This window comes from Poecilia latipinna, unplaced genomic scaffold, assembly GCF_001443285.1.
Source record: "Poecilia latipinna isolate Pla-1442-1.1 unplaced genomic scaffold, P_latipinna-1.0 Scaffold11, whole genome shotgun sequence".
NCBI classification, from domain to species: Eukaryota; Metazoa; Chordata; class Actinopteri; order Cyprinodontiformes; family Poeciliidae; genus Poecilia; species Poecilia latipinna.
This window is the reverse complement of record NW_015112627.1, coordinates 484,332-505,858: the sequence shown is the minus strand read 5'-3', so window position 1 is coordinate 505,858 and position 21,527 is coordinate 484,332. Positions and strand designations below refer to the sequence as shown.

At 38.1% G+C, this 21,527-nt stretch overlaps 1 protein-coding gene across 3 annotated transcripts in view; it reads left to right on the top strand.

Annotated features, from left to right (window-relative positions):
• The window catches only part of galnt1 (UDP-N-acetyl-alpha-D-galactosamine:polypeptide N-acetylgalactosaminyltransferase 1), a 72,524-nt gene that overhangs the window by 1,752 nt on the left and 49,245 nt on the right, over positions 1-21,527 (top strand). For all 3 annotated transcript variants that reach the window (XR_001424670.1, XR_001424671.1, XM_015030075.1), the window contains exon 2: positions 21,073-21,185. The gene's annotated coding sequence lies outside the window, so the exon portion shown is untranslated. The remainder of the gene's footprint in view (positions 1-21,072; positions 21,186-21,527) is intronic.

Below are 21,527 nucleotides of genomic sequence, written 5' to 3'. Positions count from 1 at the left end.
ATGATGAGCATTGCAATTTAATTAAATGCAATTTAACTTGAAGTGAACAGGTTATTAATTCTGAGTTTGATCAATTTAATACACGAAAGAGAAATAATATTCTGCCTGTTTTGTTTGTTTGTTTTTTTTTGACAGAAATGGTTGTTTTGAATCCAACAGAAAGTGAAAGAATTACAAGGTCACCCCCATTCATTAAAAGCATTCTTTAACCTGTTATTTTTACGTTTATTAAAGTCAACAAAGTCCATAATAGTATCTATTGTTATTTTATGTATTTATGGACAAATCATTATGGGAATTTTTACTTTTGATTCAATAAATATGATAAAAAAGAAAAGTCAGTGTGTCCCCTGCTGATCAGAGGCTATGATTATGATTGATTAGTGCTTTTCTAGTGTAAATATAAACTTAATCAGTGTGATTACCTTTCATCCCTCAAGAATAAACAGAATAAATAAATTAAGTTAGTGCAACAAGACTGAGAAATCAAAAGAAACGTTGTAATATTTAGATACCCAGAGGGAGTGATGATACATGGTTACCAAGTGTGAAAATTGTCTCTTTCTGCCTTTTATGAGCCAAGTAAAACTGTTTGAAAAATAACTCAAATGTTTTGGGATTATTAACATTTTTTGCAAAACTCTTAAAAATCTGTCGGATAGTTATTTATAAAGGTTTTTAATAACAAAAGTGGGATGCATGTCTAAGTTGGGAAACAATCATTTTTATGAGATAAAATTAAAAACGTTTCAGATATGGAATTAAAGCTCACAGGAAATCAGCATTATTTATACGTTCTACAATTACACTGTGGTCAACCTTACTCACTCTCAAGCCATAGTAATTTTCTTCTTTTTTTGACACACAAATATTTGTGGGCCAATTTTATAAATGGTGTTTTGTCTCTTAGTGTAATACTAGGGTATATTCATTTTTAGAAGCTGCTATAACTCTCTTAGCAACCTTCACCTAAAACAAACGTAACCTCATCCTTTAAGAGCTGCTTGACTCACCACATACAGCTACAAAAATCTTGGGTGAATTCCTGTTCTGCTGAGGATCTTTGAACAAGGCGATGTTTGCTTGTTTAATCAATTATTTCCAAACCAGCAATTAGTTTCTTTTTCTCAACATCTACTGCTTTAGCTTTGAAACAACTTAGTTGTAGTTTCTTAACACTATACTAACACATAGTGTTAGTAAATATATTACAGTCATAGTCTGAATAATTAGTTAACTTTTTTTTTTTTGCAGTCGAAGCAATTCATTGCAAAATGCATATTGTTTACAGTGGTGTTGCAACATCTTGTGGAGCCCGAAAGGAAATGTCTTTTTACACATTTTATCTCAACCAAAATTTGCGAGGGGCGAAGCTGAACAACACAGAAACAAAGTTAACTCGACCAAATGAATGCTTTTGTCCTGACTGTGTCAAAATATCACCTCGGGGCTCCACAACTGAGCTCAGTAAAACATGACTGTCAGGCATTGAAAGGAAATGAATCATGTTCCTCATTTCAAGGCCGTTGAAGTTGGTAGATGTGCTTCCTGCCCTTTTTGTTAACCCTGCAGCCAGGACGCAGCACATGTGCAGTGCTTGTATATCCAGATGTTCAATGACTGATTTTAGCTGTCTGAATAATGTCTGGGTTTTTTTCCTCTCTCTCTTCAGGAGGGTTGGGTAAATGAAGGTGTCAAATGTACAGGATGTGAAAGTCTGGCTGTTTATCACATGTGGTTTGTAGCTCACATAGCACGTTTAGGTGTGTGTTCATATTTGCATTGATTGTGCAATAACGATATTTGTGGGTTCAGAATGATTTTTTTTTTTTTTTTTTCCAACAAGCGATTTCATTTAACAATGTGAAGTATGACATTAAGATGTGAAGGTTCTCATACTTTTACCTAGTTTCGGTTGGTCATGTAAAAGATGACAATCTTTAATATCTACTCAGTTTAACATCGGGCATGTCTTTGGTCCTCCTATTGCTCTGAGGTGGCTTTGAAACAATAGCTCTATTCTGGCCCATGTCTTTGGAGGGAGGCAACAGCATTCGGCGCTCTCGGGACTCTGTGTGCCAGGAGGCTTGGTTAAGGATTCGGTTTCCACAGCCACCTGGACCACCGAGCACAGGAATGCCATTGTTCCTCCATCCAGACTACGGCCAGATTAAACGCACATGCAAACAGACACATGCATCAGGACCTCATACCAAAACTTAGGTCACCCATCTTTGTTACATTGCCATCGCTCACAGCAGCGATAATCGGATAAACATTGCTGGGATAGATACCGAGACTTGATGTAAAGCTTTCCCTTCTCATTCTGTCCCAGAAACTTACAAAAAAAAAGCTATATTTTGTTATCTTTGGGTGGTACAATTTTATCCTACAAAACTGTAGCGTTCGTCCCCTTTTTGGCAGTTGACAGGCAGGAAGTGGGGCAAAGAGAAGAGGAAGACATTTGCTCAATGGCCTGGCCTGGGAATGCAACCTGCTACAGCTGCGTTGACGACCTTTTCAGTATGTTTTGGATCTGCTGAACACAACTTTCAAGGTGGTACTTTTTAACACTCGTTTTCTCTTTTAAAATGCTCATTCAACCATTCATAAAGTAGCAAAATGTGAAGAAGTACTCTCTGTTCTCTAGCTTGTTTGTTGTGATGGATTTCTGAACATAAAAGCCAAAGAACTGTTCAGCCAAAGAATAAAAACTGTTCAATTAGCATGACCACATCAAAGCTAATTAACTTGAATTCCATGTGAGTATGGACACTTTATTTGGTACACTTTGTTACTATTGACTGTCCACCCAGTTAGTACTGGAACATATGCTCAGCAATTTGTCACAATAATTTCTGAGAGATTTTGGTCTGTATTGAAATGACAGCAGATATGCCTGATCCATATCCATGACGTGAATTTCCATAGCTGCTCTACCGGCTTGAGACCTGGTGACTGCGGAAGCAGCGAGAGCACAGTGAAATCATTGTCACATTCAGGAAGTCAGTTTGAGAGAATTTCGCTTTGCGACATGGAACGTCATCCTGCTAGATGTCGCCATCAAACGGATACGCTGTAGTCATAAAGTAATGGTCGTGGGCAGGAGTAATACGCAAGCGGACTGTGGCGAATAAACAATGCTCAATTGGTACTAAGGGCCACCAAGAGAGTCCTGCCCTTTGAATGTTCCTGATTAAAATAAACACATTGGACCATGAAGTACTTATTGAATCTGTAAAGCCAAATTTTGGTGAGTCTGTTTCAATTATAACCTTAGTTTCCTCTTTCTCACACCCAGTGTAGTCTTTCAACTGCTGTAGCCCATCTGCTTAAAGGGTCAATGTGTTTTATACCTAGTGAAGGTATTCCACATACAGCAACTTGGTTGTAATGACAGGTTATATGATCTGCTGTTGTCTTTCCATCTTGTCAGACAGTCAAGATATTCTCATCAGATGTCAAGAAGTTGTTTTTGTCCACACAACTGCTGATAATCGGGCATCTCTCGTTTGGACCATTCTGACTGTGACTGCCTGAAATACTCAGATCAGTTTGTCTAGCACCTACCATGCCACATTTAAAGTTATTTAAATTCCCTTTCTTCTTGGTTCTAATACTCGGTTTGAAGTTAAAACGCTTTACCACATTGAGACGTCTAAATGAGTTGAGCTGTTATGTGATTTGCGATTTCCATTAATTAAACAAGTGTAGTTAATAAAATGGCTGGTCAGGGTACGCAAAGTAGTGGTTTTGGGGGTCCTTAGATCTAATTGTATGTTAATTAGTTATGTGATTTACATTCAGTGATTTCCTTATTAAAAACTGTACTTGTACTGCTGTGACAGATTAATCATCTGAGGAAAAAAAAAAGTCTATTCTGCTGACATCTGCAAACTTGGGTGCAAGCACCCAACGTTTATGCTGTGCCATGTTTCTGTTGTTATAGCGAGGCTAATGCTTTGGGCATTTCTCTTTCAACATAAAAAACTTCTAATTTAGTTTGCTTTATTTTGGCTTTTTCTTAAAAATAAAAAAATAAAAATAGAAACAGCCGCTCTCAGCACATTGGATCTCCCTGCTGATTAAGCTGGTTAACGTTTGCTTTTCACGGCAGTCTTAGTATTGGCAATACTACTAAACCCACTAATGCAAGGTGGTTGAGTCTTTCCTAATGGATAAAGCAGTGTGGTTACCCTCAATTCACTTTTGAAAGCTGCAGTGCTGCCAGCATGAAGCACAATTGCTCCTCTGAACAACTCTTAAAAAAAAAGTTTATTCAACTGACTGGACGTTTGGTATCTGCCCTGCACAGCATGACTGAGATTATAAACTACCAGACACTGTTTAGATGTTAAATTAATCTTTATCACTGACTGATGTTCTTGTTAGTCTAATTACCTATTTAAAACGATGGCTACTGAAACATTTCAGCACAATAATGGTTCTTTGTTGGCTGTTGCAGAACCAATAAAACAGTGAAACATAATTCTTGCGTAATGGAGGTGAAACTGATCACTTCCTGCTGCTGTTAAGAGTCAGCTGATGAGAGTTAAACCAGAATGCTTCACTATGACATTTGGTTCCACAATATGCAGAAGAGTGGGGCGTCGCCTGGAGCAATGGTTGGAGTGGCCCACAGTATACGGAGACTATAGACCTCGACACGGACGTCCCAGGTTTGAATCCTGTCTTCAGTTCCTTTACCGAGTGTCTTTCCCTCTTCTCGCTACCTGCTTTTTGTCAGACTACTTAAAAAAAAAAAAGAAGCAACAAGCAAAAGTGCAACACTTTCATGCTCTGGGTAAAATGATCAAAGATCATAGTACGAAGTGGTAAGTTTCATTATGTAACTTGAAACTTTAAGTTTCTCTATATTTTGTTGTAAAATATATTAGGATTACACAGAAAGGCAAATCACATATTTGCTTGTCTGAAACTTTGAATATTTAGGGCTTTCCAAATTACATGGTGTCAAACCACTTAGTTTCTCTATTAGTGTGAGAGACAAAAGATGCAGTGATGCGGTTTTCTCGCTATGAGCTGTAAACCAACATGTTTAAGTATTCTATGCTGAGACATTTGTTAGGTCAGGATAGGACTTTGATTTTATTAATTTTTTGAGGTGCAAGGAGAAAATGGTGGTAGACTAGTGTTATTTAAGAAATGCTTCAAACAATCAAATGTTGTCTCTTTAGTAGCTCTTGTTTCTATGATGCTGTGTTCAGGTGAATAACCAACCTAAGTGTGTTCAAAGCAACTTGTGATTTGAATCCTTACATCAGGGGTCCCCAAGCTATGGCCCGTGGGCCGGATCTGGCCCGCCTCCTCATTTGGTCTGGCCCCCTGAACAATACTAGAGAGCATTCAGTGTTTTTTTTCATATATATGTGGATTTTTCTTCAACCACCAGGGGGGCTCTTGAGCAGATATGAAACTTAATTTCCCTCAATGGAATATATACTAGTCAGTACCAGTCACCGTTTCGCTCACGGTTTTTTTCCATTTGCATTCTGGGTAAAAATCTATCTACAAACGCGAATATGTCGTCAGTAGTAATCCAATCCCCACTCCCCCAACCGGTCCACAGTTTGGGGACCCCTGCCTTACATTATCACTTTATTTTTGTCTTTCTTCCATTACCATGTAAAATGAGATACTCTGTCAAGTTCCCAGCTGTTGAACAGAAAATACTCGGGAGTAAGAGAAATAAATAAAATTGCCCCAAGCTGTATACATGTTGGCAATACTGGTTTGCAAAGACAATCACAAGATTGTCAAAAAATTAATAGACAAAAGGTTGATAAGAGAGCTGGAGTTGTGTGAAGTCAGCTAAAGTGATTCTTGTTAGTCAATAATCGCTGGATCAGAACTTCAAGCCGATTCCCAGGACATCATTGGTTGGTGCATTCAGGGGAATCTGCTGGAAAATATTTCCATAGAACTAGAAATACACAGAGAAATTGACTTGTGACTAGTTGAAGCTTGTTCTACCCTGACTATTAACTCAGACGGGTTGCTTGACCCTGAATGAGGCAAAGTTGATACGATCCATTTTCAGTACGACCACGTAAGTCTCAAAGAGATGTAAGGAGCTATTTAAAATGACGCTGTATTTTCTACAATACTCCGAGACCGTTCAGAAGTTCATTAGGGCTGCAGAAGAGAGAGACGTTCAGCAGATAGCAGGAAGCCGAACAGACTACAGTAAAGGCGATTTGTCTTATCCTTCAACCTCAGTCTATCAGGGAACAGGCTGGATTTGGAAAAGTTGGAGTTCTTGAAGAGAAAGCATTACAAAAACCAGAGGTCAGAAATCAGCCACAAAGTCCTGAGCAGCCAGAATGATGTGATACTAATGATGAGGCTGAACTTGGCAGTAATCCTCTCAAATTGCTGCACTATGCTAGTTCACAAAAAGGGCACATAAGTAAAAAGCAAATGTTTTTGGGGGAGTATCAGGACAAGTAGTTCTCAACACAGCGATAATGCACTCATAATGAGTGGGCACACATTTGTCTTCCCCCAACACATACTAGTTAATTTTTACAATCTGAAAATACCCTTTATTTTCTACATATGCATACTCATAAGAAATCTTTCTTATGAGTTTTTTTCACCTTCCAGAACACATTAGTGGGAGTTGGTGTATCTACAGCAGGCTGAGAGAGGTAGCAGCTTGTACTGTTACCATGAATACGTTTCATATGTGGTGTTGTACGTTTTGCAAAACAAATACTTCAGGGAACTTCACTGCAGTCTGAGAGGATTTCCACAACTAACACAAACATTGCAATTAACACATGAAATATGAAGTTATTTCTGCAGGTATTGCTGTGTTGCTCTGTTATATGAAGCTCCCACCTTCCTGATGCACTGCGTCGGCTCTGAAACGGCAGAAGCGGTCATCAGTTACTTCACATCCTAATTGGTTAAACCCAGGCCACTGTGATATTTCAGTGCTTAATATAGATTTGTCTCGTTTCGCTTCAATTAAAGAAACATGCTTTGACGGCTTGTTTGTTGTTCTAAGATGCTTATCTTGTTATATCAGCTCCCCTACTTAAAACAGACGGGCTGGATTAATTGTAGATCTTAAAGGAGGTCGCTCAGGATGTAGATAGGTAGTTTAGCTGGATCAGATAGCACTTCAGATGATGATCTTCAGAGGAGAAGGATGAGAAAAGAGTAAACCGTAGGGAGTGTTTAGCACTTTTTTGGCTGGCCGTCCTTTAGGAGTTGTAAGCAGACGATTCCTTGGTATGTTTTTTTTGTGTGTGTGCGTGTGTGTATGCGTGTGTTTCTGTGTGTGTGTCCTCTTGCTCTGCAGCAGGTCACATTAGGGATAGTATTGCATCGAAGTGGGTCAGCCAGCGCCACCAGGGAGTCCTGTCAGTGCTGTGCTGCCGTCTCTCATACTGGGACCAGCTGAAGGCCAACACAAACACGTAAATCCTGCTAGTACACGCGTGCGTTCAGCACATATGTTCCCTGGAAACTGCATGTGAAGGTTAATTTATATTGAAGAGATCGTGGTTTTTAAACTGAGTGGGAGGACAACGGTCTTTGGGTTATGTCATGTGGTGACCTCACTTGTTCCTGCCTTATTCGTTGCACTTTGACTCCTCTTAAATAGCCTTGTTGGAAAATCTTGTAGCTGCGAAGGAGGAAAAAAAACGAGCAGTAGACCTAAGCTGCGGCAGAGAATATTTAAACTGCCTATAGAGCCTTTACAGATGATTCAGAGGCTGTCACACTCTGTGTGTCTCAGCTGGATGGACACAGAGTTTCTGCAGGCTTAACGATAAGGAAATAGGATTTAGCGCAGTATTCAGCAGAGGGTTTTTTTTTTTTTTTTTTTCCTAGCTGCAGTCTCTTGTTTTCTGCATTGGTTCTTCTCTGAGGAGGATTTAATGGGCTATTTCTGCTCTCTGCTTGGATGCCTGTGTCCCAGTGTTGTTAAGTAGCAAAAGCATCACAAGCTCATTTGAAGGTAAAAGATACACTTATAGTTTCATATTAGATTAAGGCTCAGCAGGAATATCTCTTAGCTTCCTCAATGTAAGCAATCTGCTGCCCCAAAGTATATGACGCTCTTTGCTGGGTAATGTTGTATCATTTTTGTGTTCTTTAAAAGATAAACGCAGTCTCCTCTGTTGAATTTGCGGTGACATGTTAGGAGGATTTAAAAACCTGTGGCATTAAAACATCATTTTGCCAGCGTTAATGGTTTGATGATATTTTGAGGTTGTGCTCTGAGTTTATCCTACATACACAATTATTTTGTGAGAAATACTTGGACATCAGAGAACATGGACGGAAACTTTCTGTTCCAGAGGTATTGACAGTGAAAGATGCTTTCAAATACCATTGAAAATAAATGTTTTCATGCCTGTTTTTTCCATTGATTTAACCAGTCCCGGTTCTCAGTTTACCGTTGCTGTGAGCTGTGATTTGCTGGACCCTGAGGTCCTTTGTATGAATCACATAAAGCTTGAAGAGTCACCTTGAACACTTCAATAAAGTAGAAAAAAAAATATGATTTGTCGCATTTTATTTAAAACACCTTGAGTAACCTTGAAGATCGTGTTCCGTTTAGTTCCCGGCTCTCGTCTTTGTGATCCTGCACCTTTATAATGTCTTTATAATGCAGCACTTAACGTCTGCCAACAGGAACATGTTATTTTCTATGCTGACTCTTGCGCCTGGATTTCCTTTCCTTCCAGGCAACGTTAGAAGCAAATATCCAAATTCTGCTGAGTCATAAGAGATGATTGCATGGCAAACATGGAAATGTCATCCTGACCTGGAGGATTATATCTTTCATCTTCTTTAAAAGAGCTGAAATTCTTGATGACTTTTCATATTTTCTTAGCAGTGTTGCTCTTTTGTTTATCTCACCCTATTGTTTACAAAAACACTTTCTTTACTAAAAATGAAAGGTCTTAGTAACATGCCAAAATGGAATCTGAATACATTCCTAAATAGGAATAAATGGATATCAAAATATAATTTATCTATAAAGCACATTTTAAAACTGAAGTTTCCCAGCCTCAGTTTGGGAAACTTCAGTTTCGTCTAGTTAAAAACAAAACAAACTAACAACAACAACAACAACAACAAAAAAGATGCCAAACAAAATTAAAAACATTCACATAAAATAGAACAAAGGCAATAAAAAGAGCATGTCAGCTCACACTGTGTCTGATATGTTTGCTACACAACTAAACCACAGGACAAAATCTGTTGATCAGAGAAAATAACTTCAAAATACTGTCTGATTTATAATGTATTGTGTTTTTTACTTGCATAACTGGAAAGGGAACAGTCAACTATAATTAGATTACTACATTTTTTTTTTAGATTCACAAAGCAGTGATGTTTTTTTTTTTTATCAAAGGGAGCTATTATTTAATACAGACTATTTTATATGTGAGAGACAATGCTTTACACTATACATTTAAACGATTATTTAAATCAGTGGGGATACTTGGATCTGATGCATCTTTACTGTTTGGAAGTCAACTTTTAAGACTAGTCCAGGGGATTTCTTTTATCAAGACAAATATCAGCAAGTAAACAAATCATTTTTTAGTTTTGCAACTGTTCATCACCTATTCACGTAACACACGTGACATCGTCAATTCATGGATTTTAGTTCTTTCGTAAACATTCCTATTAAAAAGGCAAGAAAAAAACACCAGAACAAAGCCTGCATGACTAATCAACACCTTTATTTCTTCAAATGTTTGTGGTTCACCATTGTTCCTAATTTAGTCTTTATTTTGCGTGTCAGTCTCTCCACGTGTTGTATTTCGCTTACTAATTCACTAGGGGTGCACAACATATCGGCTTCATCATTGGCATTGGCCGATGTTTGACACACGGGACGCGATGTTGATGACAGCGACCACAGTTCAAAATTTTTCTACTGTCTTGTGTTGCGTTGGAAGACTGTGTGTGCACAGACTTGCACTATGTCCAAGTGTGAAATTTAAACATTTTTACATGGACAAACTTTGCGGGTCGTTTGGCTGGAGGAGAGGAAGCGATTGTCGCCTTGCAGCACAAGTTCCACAGGAAACGAATAGAGAGGTAGCGGCGGTGCCTCCTGTGAGCTGTCTAAACTGGGTTGATATTAATAACTGATGTTTTTTTTGTTTAGTTTTTTTTTTCATCTGGTTGCCATTTGTGTTTCAGGATGGGTGGAGTTTGGTTATGTGGTATTTGTTTGGTCATGTTAGATTCATGTTAGATTGTTAGCAAAGGATTGCAGAAAGTTTAACTGAAGCAAAGAAGCAGTGTCAGCAGTGCTCAGTGCTACTCAGTCTCAGTGAGTAGGAAAATACATATACTGTATATAATACTGTCTGTAAATATCAGTCATAGATCATACGGGCAAAAATAATATTGGTTATTGATATCTGCCTAATTTTTTTATATCGGTGCATCCCTACTTTTTAAATGTTTTCATGCAGGTACATCTGTGCTAAGCCAATTTGCCTTAGTAGTTTTATTTTCCTTTGTTGCAAGTAGTATTTGCCTTTTTTAAAGGACTCTATTTCATTAAAGAGTAAAGAACAGGTTCTTCAGTAGAAATAAGAGTATATCACCCCCATTTATCCATTAACACGTCACTGTTTAATTTTGTTTTTGTAAAACAAAAATAAAAAAAATATTGATGTGTTTATGGACAGAAAACTGAGTTTGTTTTTGTAATGCAATAAAAAAAAATGTCTAACTCAATTGTTCATCTCCGTTTAAAATGTTAAACAAGCAATGAATAGTTGTAATGCAGCATAAAGCATTGCCACAGGCAGCTTAGATTGTGTTGACTTTTCCAGGATGACTTTTATTTGCTTGCTAATCACCTAAAACATTTATTTCATTGTAAACTATTTGTAGTTCAGGGGGGAAAACAGAAGAGGGATCAGTCAAGGATTCCTTAAGGCAAAATTTCCATCCCGAACAGAAATAGAAAGTACTTGTGACTTTCCAATATCACTTGCAGACGAGCTACGCATTATGTTTTGGGCTAAAAGGACAGAACCTGCTGTGCAGCTCTGCACTGTGTCAGAGTGAGTCATCCGTCTTTTGGTGACCCTGATAAAGTTGCAGCAGGGATGCACACAGCCATCCATCTCAAGTTCTTATCGGCTGCCATCCTGGTACTTTAAGTGTCTGTGTGTTTGTGTCTCTGAGGACTCTTTGAGTAGAGTTGTTCTGGCTCGGTCACATGGATAGCCATATCAACAGTTAGTCCTGACTGATGGACTGCAGAACAGCACATCCATTGTTTTGCTTTCTAAGTGTGGGTATGCATGCTAACCCATAAGGAATTGCATTTCCACCAAGCCACAAATGTCAGTTGCTATGTGATCATTTATCTCTCAAGAGTGTGCGTATGTGTGTGTGTGCGTGCACGCGCGCGTGTGTGTGTTTGTGTTGTATGTGTAATCTGCCAGAGGGGGGGATTTGGGTCAGAGTGACCAGGCCAGGAAGAGACAGAGCAGCAGGATATCGACCCTGTATTTTCTCAGCCAGATAAATCTTTCTTAATTCTGAAACAGAACATTTTTAGGTTTAGTTTAATTGTTCGTGTTAACAGCAGGTTCCTTTTTGTTTTCAATTTCACATTCTTCTCCTATTAGACTACTGGAGTCTGTGGCTGCTTATTTTTTTCTAGCTGTCTGTCTCGGTCTGTTCTGGTTTAACAACCACAAAAGCTCATAGGATTTGTTAACTTTAAGTACTGGTGAATATTTTCAGTGCCTCTTAGACTGTCTCTGATAGACCAACACAAAGTTGTGAACCATGGAAGAATCCATGGTTTTCTTCTTATTTTGTTTTTACATGTAGTGTAAATTTTTTTCTTCGTCCTCCTCAGTCGAAATGTTTTTTTTCTTTTTTTTTTTTTTCATAATTCCCCTTTGACCGTCCTAACTCCATTTATTAACATATATAGTAAGTATGGAGCAAACAAAGCAATTGGGAAAAAATTCCAAATATGTCTTTCATTCTTTCATATTTACCATGATTCAAGTTTCATAAATATAACAGAAAAACTAAAACAATTTGAACAATAGAAATAATCTGTTCTTTAAACATTTTAAAAAAGAAAGCTAAATTTCCCTTTTAAAAATGTTTTATGGTTGAACTCTACAACAGAATATCTCATAAAGAAACCTGCAAACGATGCATAACAATCATGACCTTTGTACATTTTTATTTCTTTCGTCTGTGCCTGACATTTCCACTGATATACATGACTGTCAGTGTTTTCGTCGTTACCTCTTATGATCCTGCACCCCCCCATTCCTCCTGTTTGCGTCTTTATACCAAGCATGGCTGAGTTAAAAAAAGAAAAAAAAAAAAAATATATATATATATATATATATATATATATATATATATATATATATATATATATATATGAATTGGCACACAGAGCAATAAAACCTTAAATAAACTCTCTCCTCGCTTCTGTTGATTTATTTAAACGTGTAACATTTAACAGACGTGACCTATTTTGTAGTGTCTTGAAAAAGAGCCCTCTCATCTGTTTGTCGACAAGAATCTGTCCATTCACTCATTCATAATATGAGGCAGCATGAGGGCTGTACAAAACTAGACGACATCCTAAACCCAATCCTTGACTTGTCCGAGGAATTTTAATCAAACCGATGCAGCCGTTGTGCTGCGATCATCAACAACGGAGTATGATAGGATGATGAGGAAGTTCTTCTCAGCTATTTTGTTTTGTTTGTTTGATCCTCTGTTTGTGGAGGTCAGTCTGCAAATTATCACTGGGACGTCTTTATCAAATCTGTTGTGTTAACACACACCAATTTCAAGAGGGTCAAGGTGATTTCATCACACTCTTCGCCTTGCTTTCAGTATGTTTTTTTGTTTTTTGGGTTCCTTCTGCATGCTTTCAGCTCTCACACCCCCTCAAACAGATTTTGCATTCTCATTGGTGGCTGCTTCTCCCATTCACACTGCTCCTCCTTCGTCCAATGACGCTATCAGAGTGTGTCACATGAAAGCTATTTGGTTTGTAATTGGCAAGTGTCTGCAAGCCTTACACTGCGTATAAACAATCCAGCAGTTTGTCTCAGATCGATTTGTTTACAATGTGGAGCGTTGGAACAAATTCTTGCAATTTCAACTAAGTTAAAAATATTGTTAATGTAAATGCAAGCTGAAGCAGGGAGCTGCACGACTTGATGAATCATTGTATTTACAGGCGCCCCGAGGTACGAAATGAAACTGCACGAGTTTCATTTCGTTCTCATCTACGTTTTAAATTTGACAGCATGTGCAAAAAGAAACTGAGCACCACAGGCATGTTTAACAGTGCGTGTGGATCGAGTCATATTAAACCGGGGGAATACAGAGACATAATAGGATAGAGGGACAGAAAGAAAATCTCGGAGTTCTTAATCAGACTAGATTTCTTAATAAGGCTAGATTTAAAGGAGGATGGCCAGATTAGTCATGCCAGGAGCTCACAGAGGGGTTTTACCTGAAGTCTTTAAGCTCAAGTTATTGCTGAACATTTAGAAGGCACAATGGAAGCTTATTGGAGTTTATCTAGTGTGACGAGGGGTGTGTGTGCACGCAGTGACATGGGCTATTGATCTCATGATGGAGCTGCTTAAATGAAATTCTGATGTCACCAGCTCCTTTTGGAAACGTGTGCGAGTTCATCTTCATGCCGCATGTGTATATTTAGATGTCATCCACTTATTGATTGCTCATTTTGCGGCAACCAAAAACCTATTAGAAGTCGGTCTTTGGAAGCACATGCCTCGGACCGAATCAGATGATGTGACACAATATTGGTTATGTCTTTATGTCTTTATGTCATGTTGTTAAGTTTGTGTGAATAACAAGAAAGCATGGGGTGGGAAGGAGTGTTGATGTTCTTCTGGTTTTATTCGGTTACTGGAATACTTATGTTTATTTTTAGATCATATCACAAAGTGTTTCACAGAGGAATAATAAAACAGGAAGTCAAAGGAGAAAAAAGGAAGAGCCTGTCCATTCAAGTTTCTAAAAGTTGAAGAAATATGAATAAGCGGTTATCTTTGTAGTGAAGCTCTTTCTTTTCAAATCATAAGAATTATACTTTATTTTGACAAGGATGAATACAAATTGATTATATTTGCAAAGATTATCAATATTGCTGGAATTATTCTTATAGTTGGGTTATTTGACAATATGAGTAAATACATTTGTTTATTATGTGTGCTGCTTAGTTAAAAAGTTGCACCACTAAATGTAACTGGTCCTGAAGTAACCTATTAATTTCTTTTAGTAGAGAGGTTTGGCAGCAGTGCCATGTAGTTACATCCATATAATTAATATATTATTGCTAATAAGACTGCAATGACTTTTTAATACATCTTATTACTTTTATCGTTATTGTAATGAATTCCACAAATTATCCTGATAAAACTTTGCTAATTACTGCTCTGTATTATGTACTGAATTGTTTTTAAACTGCATTATCTATGGTAGGTGAGATGTAAGTTTAAGACACGTGACAAACCCAAACACTCAACCTTGAGGTGCATCGTGCATGTCAGTTATGTGGCATCAGATGTTATCTGATTTGCAAAAATCTTGATGGCCCACTTTTGGAGAGGTACAAGATGCCTGCTGCTTTTGATAGCTCTGTTAAAACGTTCTGATTTCATCTCCCACAAGAACAGACAATTTAATGATTAAGATAAGACGATTAAAATGCAGTGGTTCTCAAAATATTTTTTTTTTTACCCATTAGGTAGGTGCACACCACACAGCAAGGGTAATTCTAGTATTCCTCTAAGTACATGGAAATGGGCCAGCAAATATAAAATTAAGTTGGTGAACAAGCATGCTTCTTTCAGAGTCGTTAAAATGTCAGTGCCAGAGGTTCAGTTTGGCTTTTCTGTACATTTATTTTAGCCTGATTTCTTCTTGGTTTTAACAGTTTTCAACTTTTTATTGTTTTAAGAAAAAAGACGGTGCTATTTAGAAGTTAATTAACTATTATGTAATATTAGAGTTGCAAGTTATCAGTTAATGAAGTTAATCTAAAGTTGACTGAGTTTATCAATAGAATAATGATTTGTTAAATGGCCATTTTCTTACAAACTTTAGTTTCCTCTTTTATCAAAGGTTTACAGTCTTTCCATATCACAAAGGGCTAATTATTCTTAATCTGTGAATTTAAAAGGGAAGCTCGTCATCATATTTTAACGATTATTTTGTGTCAACTGTATTAAATGCAGACTGAATTTAATGCAACTTTCTCACAATATTAAACTTAGACATTTATAAAATAGGGCAAAATAGGAAACTCAGTTTATTGAATAGAAAAATAAAAAATGAAAAGAACAAAATAAGTGAAACACTTAATCCCTCATAAACATAGAGATGTTCAGGACTGCAGATTTTACTGTCCATTCTGTCAAAGAAGTGGACCGAAAGTTAAAACTTGACGCCATGAAGTGCACTAACTCACGAAAGCCTTCAAAATCAGTCGTGCTTCATTGGCATTTCGTTTTTCTCCGCCATGTTACAATTTTTCCGTGCTATGCCCTTTGTAGCATAGAAGTAGTAGACGTAGATGCTGCTCGACTATGAAGCACGGATGTATGAGCGCTATTAGAGGTCAAACTTACGGACTTTGTCGAGTGTTTATATTTCAAAACGGAAGCGAATAAAGTGTACTTTGCAGCCTACATCGGACACCGTTTGGACCGTTTCCCCGCCATCTTCTTCTCTTACATCTGGCTCTACGTCAGGATGACCAGTAGCGCCCTCTTCTGGATTGTGGCCACACTACAACACTGAAAGGTCTACACATGGACTTTATAGTTAATTGGGTGTAGCTAAACTTATTTTAATAAACCATAAATCGACAATTAATCGTAAGTTGATTGTTTGCATCCTTGCTTGATATATCTTGTGGTTTTCATGGAGAAAAAAATGCAATATTCAGAAAATGAATTCAATTCACACTTTGCCAAAAGTCAGTCAGAAGAGGAGATTTCTCACTGCTTAAAACTACGAAGAATTTAGTTCTGCATTGGGAATGTTGCCAGGAGCTTCTGAACACACAGCTGGGGGGCGTGCATGCTCTGAAAGCCTGATCCTGTTAACACGGCTGCTGGCCAGAACTTGGACCAAATACAAATCACAAGTTTCCAGATGTCACCAAGAGACCTGGAGGGAGATAGGAGAGTCTCTGACTTGATCTAGCTCGTGTAATCACTCAGGACACAGACAACTGAAGGTAGTAAGGATGTGTGTGTGTGGGTGTGGGTGTGTATGTGTGTGGGTGGTGTGTTTCTTGTCGCTTACGGTTACACACGTAGTGGTCTAGTGGCCTGCAGCTCTGTTTCCTGTGTTCCCTGCTCTCTGTAAACAGGAACTAGATCTCTGTCTTTCTGTCTTTTACTCTGTCCTTTCATCTATCCTCTGTATGTCCTTTGTTCCCTAATTCTTCCACTTCCTCTGCTGCCTCCATTTTCTTCTGCATATTGCAAATTTGCAGACCCACAAGCACACAGTAAATGTTTTACCATGCAAAGTAGGACTGCACGGTATTAGAAAAGCATGCCGATTATTGCTGACTACTGCAATGACTGTATCGGTTGTGATAAAACTCACATTTTCCTCCCTTTTCTGTTTCTCTTCTGTCATGATAACACTCTGCACTTTAGCATCTCAACTACTCTAATCTAAATTCTGTGTGGGCAGCGAGAGCAGTGAAGGTCTGTCTAGGTGTGTGTGCGTGTGCGCGAGTTTGTGTGTATATTATGTCTGGCTTCAAGTCAATGGGTAATTTGGTTTCTTCTCTTTGAAAAAAACAGCTCCAATCCAGTTGATCAATTATTAATTTGATCTGATCAGTGATCTGTTGGTGAAAACATTTGATAATCAGACTATATACACATTAATCAACTGCAGATACTTTGTATTGTTTGAGTTTAATAAAAAAAAAAAAAAAAACGAGAACTCGGTAGATAAATGCAAATTTATTTGATGATTTTTATGATGACATTTGACTAAATGCAATGTTTGTTGCTTGTTTCATAATATGTCACTGTACTATGTTTTTATTGCATAAAGTACTTTGAACTGCCGGGTTGCTATGCAAATGGACTTGACTTAATAAATCAATATCAGCCGGTTAGAGCTCGAAGAAACCTGAAATCGGTATCGGTCAGGAGTTGCTTCTTGTTGCATCCCCACTTTAATCCTTACAAGAGCTGGTAACACTTTATTTGAAGGGGGTTGAATAAGACTGTCATGACACTTTCATAAACATGACATAACACCTGTCATGAACATGAATAAGCCTTCATGAATATTTATGACTGTTGTCATAAAGCGTCATTCGGTAAATTATGACACTTTTAATACAAAGTTGACATTATTCCAAATGTCTTTGTTATGACAACTTGACATTAACCAAGAAATCATTACTGTTTAAACTTTACCTTTAATAACATAAAGTTACCTAATTTTTAAAGTGCAATCAGTAATACTTTTATAACAAATTCATATCAGTAATGATTTCTTGGTTAATGTCAAGTTGTCATAACAAAGGCATTTTGAATAATGTCAACTTTGTATTAAAAGTGTCATAATTTACTGAATGACGCTTTATGACAACAGTCATAAATATTCATGAAGGCTTATTCATGTTCATAACAGGTGTTTATGACAGTGTCATGTCAGTCTTATTCACCCCCCTTCAAATAAAGTGTTACCCAAGAGTTTAAGACTGAAGTTACACATGCATGAAATAGTAGTGAGGTGATGCTTTTTGTCTTGTTATGTTACCCCATCTCCAGATATATTTTTACCTCTGTTCAAATGTGTGAGACCGTATCATATGAGAACGCCAGTCTCATGTGATGCATATAAATATGTATCACATGAAAGTCAGTCAATTGGTCACATGAGCCAACCGTGTCCAGAAACAGTTGGTGAGTAATATCCTGCCAGGTCAGATGGGATTTTGCTAAATGCTTTTATGTGGCTGAGTATTGTTTGCAAAGTAGAAACTACCCTCTGGCTAGCTCATAAAAGTGTTTGCTTTGCTTTTAAAGGGTTTTCTAAACCCCAACCTGCCTTGCTTGCATCTTTTTAAAAACAAAAGTCTATTATGGAGTGTCCATTGAGACACAAGCAGCTGCTTCATGTGTGTTTTCTATACACTCTATTCCTGGTATTCCTGTTTTTCTACTCGGGCTTCCCCTGGAAATCTGTCAGAAATGGTGAGCTATGACTGCAGTTGCCTGTAATAGTGTTGTTGCCTTTCCTCCAATGTCTGTTTTGCATGAATTTCACTTGTGTGTGTGTGCGTGCGTGCGTGCGTGTGTGTGTGTGTGTAGTGCTATAGCCTCTGCATCACCTTCCTTTACTCCAGAACTGTAGGCCGGAGGATTTTTTTCAGAGCAGGAGGTTGACTGAAAGAGAAGAGGAACCAGTTGGACCAAGGTTGGCGCAGCGCTGTTTGTTGTTGCGAATACAAAAGATGTCATCTTTGGACTCCCTCTGTTACAACATAAGCTACAAACAGAGTCGCATAACACGTACAGAGATCCTGGCTGGGAACCAAACACTCACACGTTGCAAGCGGTTCATTGCTCAGAGAATGTAAAGCTTTAATATATCTCCCCTGTGGCTTTTTCTGTGAAACAGTTTGGATAAAGCCTTGGACTCGACTGATTGCTCAGAGGGTTCGCCCTGAGCTCGGCGAATTGGGAAAGATTAATTTGCCTACTTGTTTGGGTTTAGTTCTGCCCACGCTACTTTTCAGACGGTCCAGAACAAAGTCTTCTAACTGTGTTCAGACTCAGGCAGGCCTTGTAGCACCTCTGTATTTACAAGGCAGTTTTATTTTTGAAGGTGCTAGTAATAAAGCGTGCTTAAATTATTGTCCAGGGTGGTTATGTGTTTTTTTTTGTTTTTTGTTTTTTTGTTTTTTGCTTAAAGAAAGGAATGATTTTCTTTTTCATTTGTCTGCCAGTGAACCCCTCCTTATTACTGCATTTGTTTTTCTGCCTCAGTCACTGGCCTCTTGGATTCATGACAGGAACTACGTGGACCCAGAGTGAATGAAAAGAGGGCTGAGAAGAAGAGGAGACTGTTGGACTTTTGGATTATTAACAGGGACCGTTACGTAAAACCGAGATTGAAGGAACAGTAGGAGGTGGTTAGAGCCACCCTCTTGATTTACATGTGTTCGTTCTTAGTGTATAGCTGAACAACTGTGAAGTGAGGATGTTAAAAAAGTGTAGTACTTAGAAATAAAGACCGAAAGAGATCATTTTAGTCCAATAATGTTTTGTGTTTAAATGTGATTTTTATTTATACTGTATCTATATCTCATGATCTTATGGAGCTATTGTTCATGAGCTTGTCCATTGTTTTGTCTGAGTCAGTAGTTTAAGTGGAAGGCCAGGTTTTCAAACTGTGTGTGTCGTAGTATTTTGGATGCTTGTTAGAAAAAGTTAAAGTGACTGAGAAAATTTTGCGGTGTGACAATAAAGTTAGTATCCAATCTGAAGCTTCTGATTGGTGCTTTAGTACAGGAGTGGAAGTACATAATATATTGCAACTGACTGCTTGGATGCAGTATAGGGTAATATTTCATGTATGATGCATCTGTGATTGGAAATTTATGCCTTTGCCGCGCTGCTGGATAGAAACTTAATTAAAACACAGGCGGAAAAACGTCTTTTATTATTAAGAATGAATTTAATTTAAAGTTTCATTTCCTTAACGGTAGCTTAAGCAAAGAGCTGTGGAACCATATGTGTTTCTTCTTGTCTGCTCTTCTTAGTCTTTGTGCCTGTGGTGACATTTCACACTCCTACAGCATGAGATGAGTTAGAAATGAGGACAGGAAGAGGTTTACAGTGCAGACAAAGCAAAGACACAGATGATTTGCCATTCGCGCTGCGGTGTTGGGTATGGCTCTGTAGGTTTACTTTGTCTGTCTTGGGAATTTCAAGAGCATCTCCAGAAGCCTTTTACTCGTTTTTCTTCCAATTTGCAGATGGATTACGTTTCGCTGTGTTTTCGTGAAGGTTTCCGCAGAAAGTAGAGGGTTGGAAAGAAAGACGGCTTTAGAAGCATGATTGAGAAAAAGACAAAGTTAGATAAGGAGTGATGAGTCACCCAGGATGAAAGAGACCGACACCTTCGGTGGTCAGAATCCTTCATGTACTGATGCAAACCTGCACTGCAGCACATCCTTCTAACCTCCACTATTGCAGGAGTGTGTAGGCTGGCAGAAAGAGATTTATGCTATGGCTGCTCTTGCAACACAAAGCTAATACACTCTTACTGTACGCAGACAGGCAGCATGAAGTCCCAGTGGACCAGGATGAAGACTTGGCTTTAAAGTAGGCCAGAGGCCAGAATTAAGGGTACAGAGATGCGCACACACACATAAACCCATGCTGAGTTATTCTCACTCTCATCTCATCTCGATGGATTTTACCAAAATAGCAGATTAATCCGGTGAAGTGAGCAGCTCTGGGAATTTATCAACAGTCTACCCATATTTCTGTCCACCACTACCTCCTTCTGACATTCAATGTGCATTTTTTTTCTTTTCCTTTTTAAGGCCGTCCAAATGTCTCCAGTTTGGTTTGACCTTTGGGTGGTTGTAGAACGATTTAGGATGATGCATTTTTGAGATGACCCTGAGTTTAATTGGCAATGTATGACTTTGCAAAGTCAGTATTTATACAGTTTTGAGTGAAAGATGATGGAGCAAAGTCTGAAGTGCTGATATATATGGAAACATTAAGACTAGTTTCACCATGAGTGAGTGAGTAAGTGTTAGGAGTGTGGTTTGGTGCACTGTATGTGTGAAACACTTTACACAGCGCCTCTTGCCATGAACTTAGTTACTATTTAAGAAATATTTCCTCCCTGTATGACTTAGAGATTACAAGAGTGTTGACATTTTTCCTTCCCAGCATATCTGCTATTTCCTAACATCCTCAGTGAAACAAATGTTTATTTTTCTGTCTGGCTCTCTTTTGTCTGTTTAAGGAGCATGTTTGAGTGACACGTAAAGGAGGAAGTGGGATCCCTGAGGCTCCGGCCCTCTCTGCCGGTGGAGCCCCCTGCACATCTGGCCAGAAGCCCTCGAGTCACTAGGACAGGTAGGAGTTTCACAACAACTGAACAATGGGATCAAACTCAAATTTCTCTACTGTGGCGTATACTTACAGGCTTTTTAAGCAGAAATTTGGGGTTGTATGCAGTGACAGGCTAAAAGTAATGATCAAAATTAAATTACTCAGAATTAGATAATGAGATAATTAGATAATCGTCTTGGTATTTTAGAGGATGTTTGCTCAAACACGTATATTAGGAAGGAAATTCTACAAACTTAATGAAATATTAGCTATTATTTTTGTGTTTTGTTATTTTTGTGCATACATAATAAAAGTCCCTGCAGTTAAAAACTGTAAAAAAAAAAAAATATATATATATATATATAT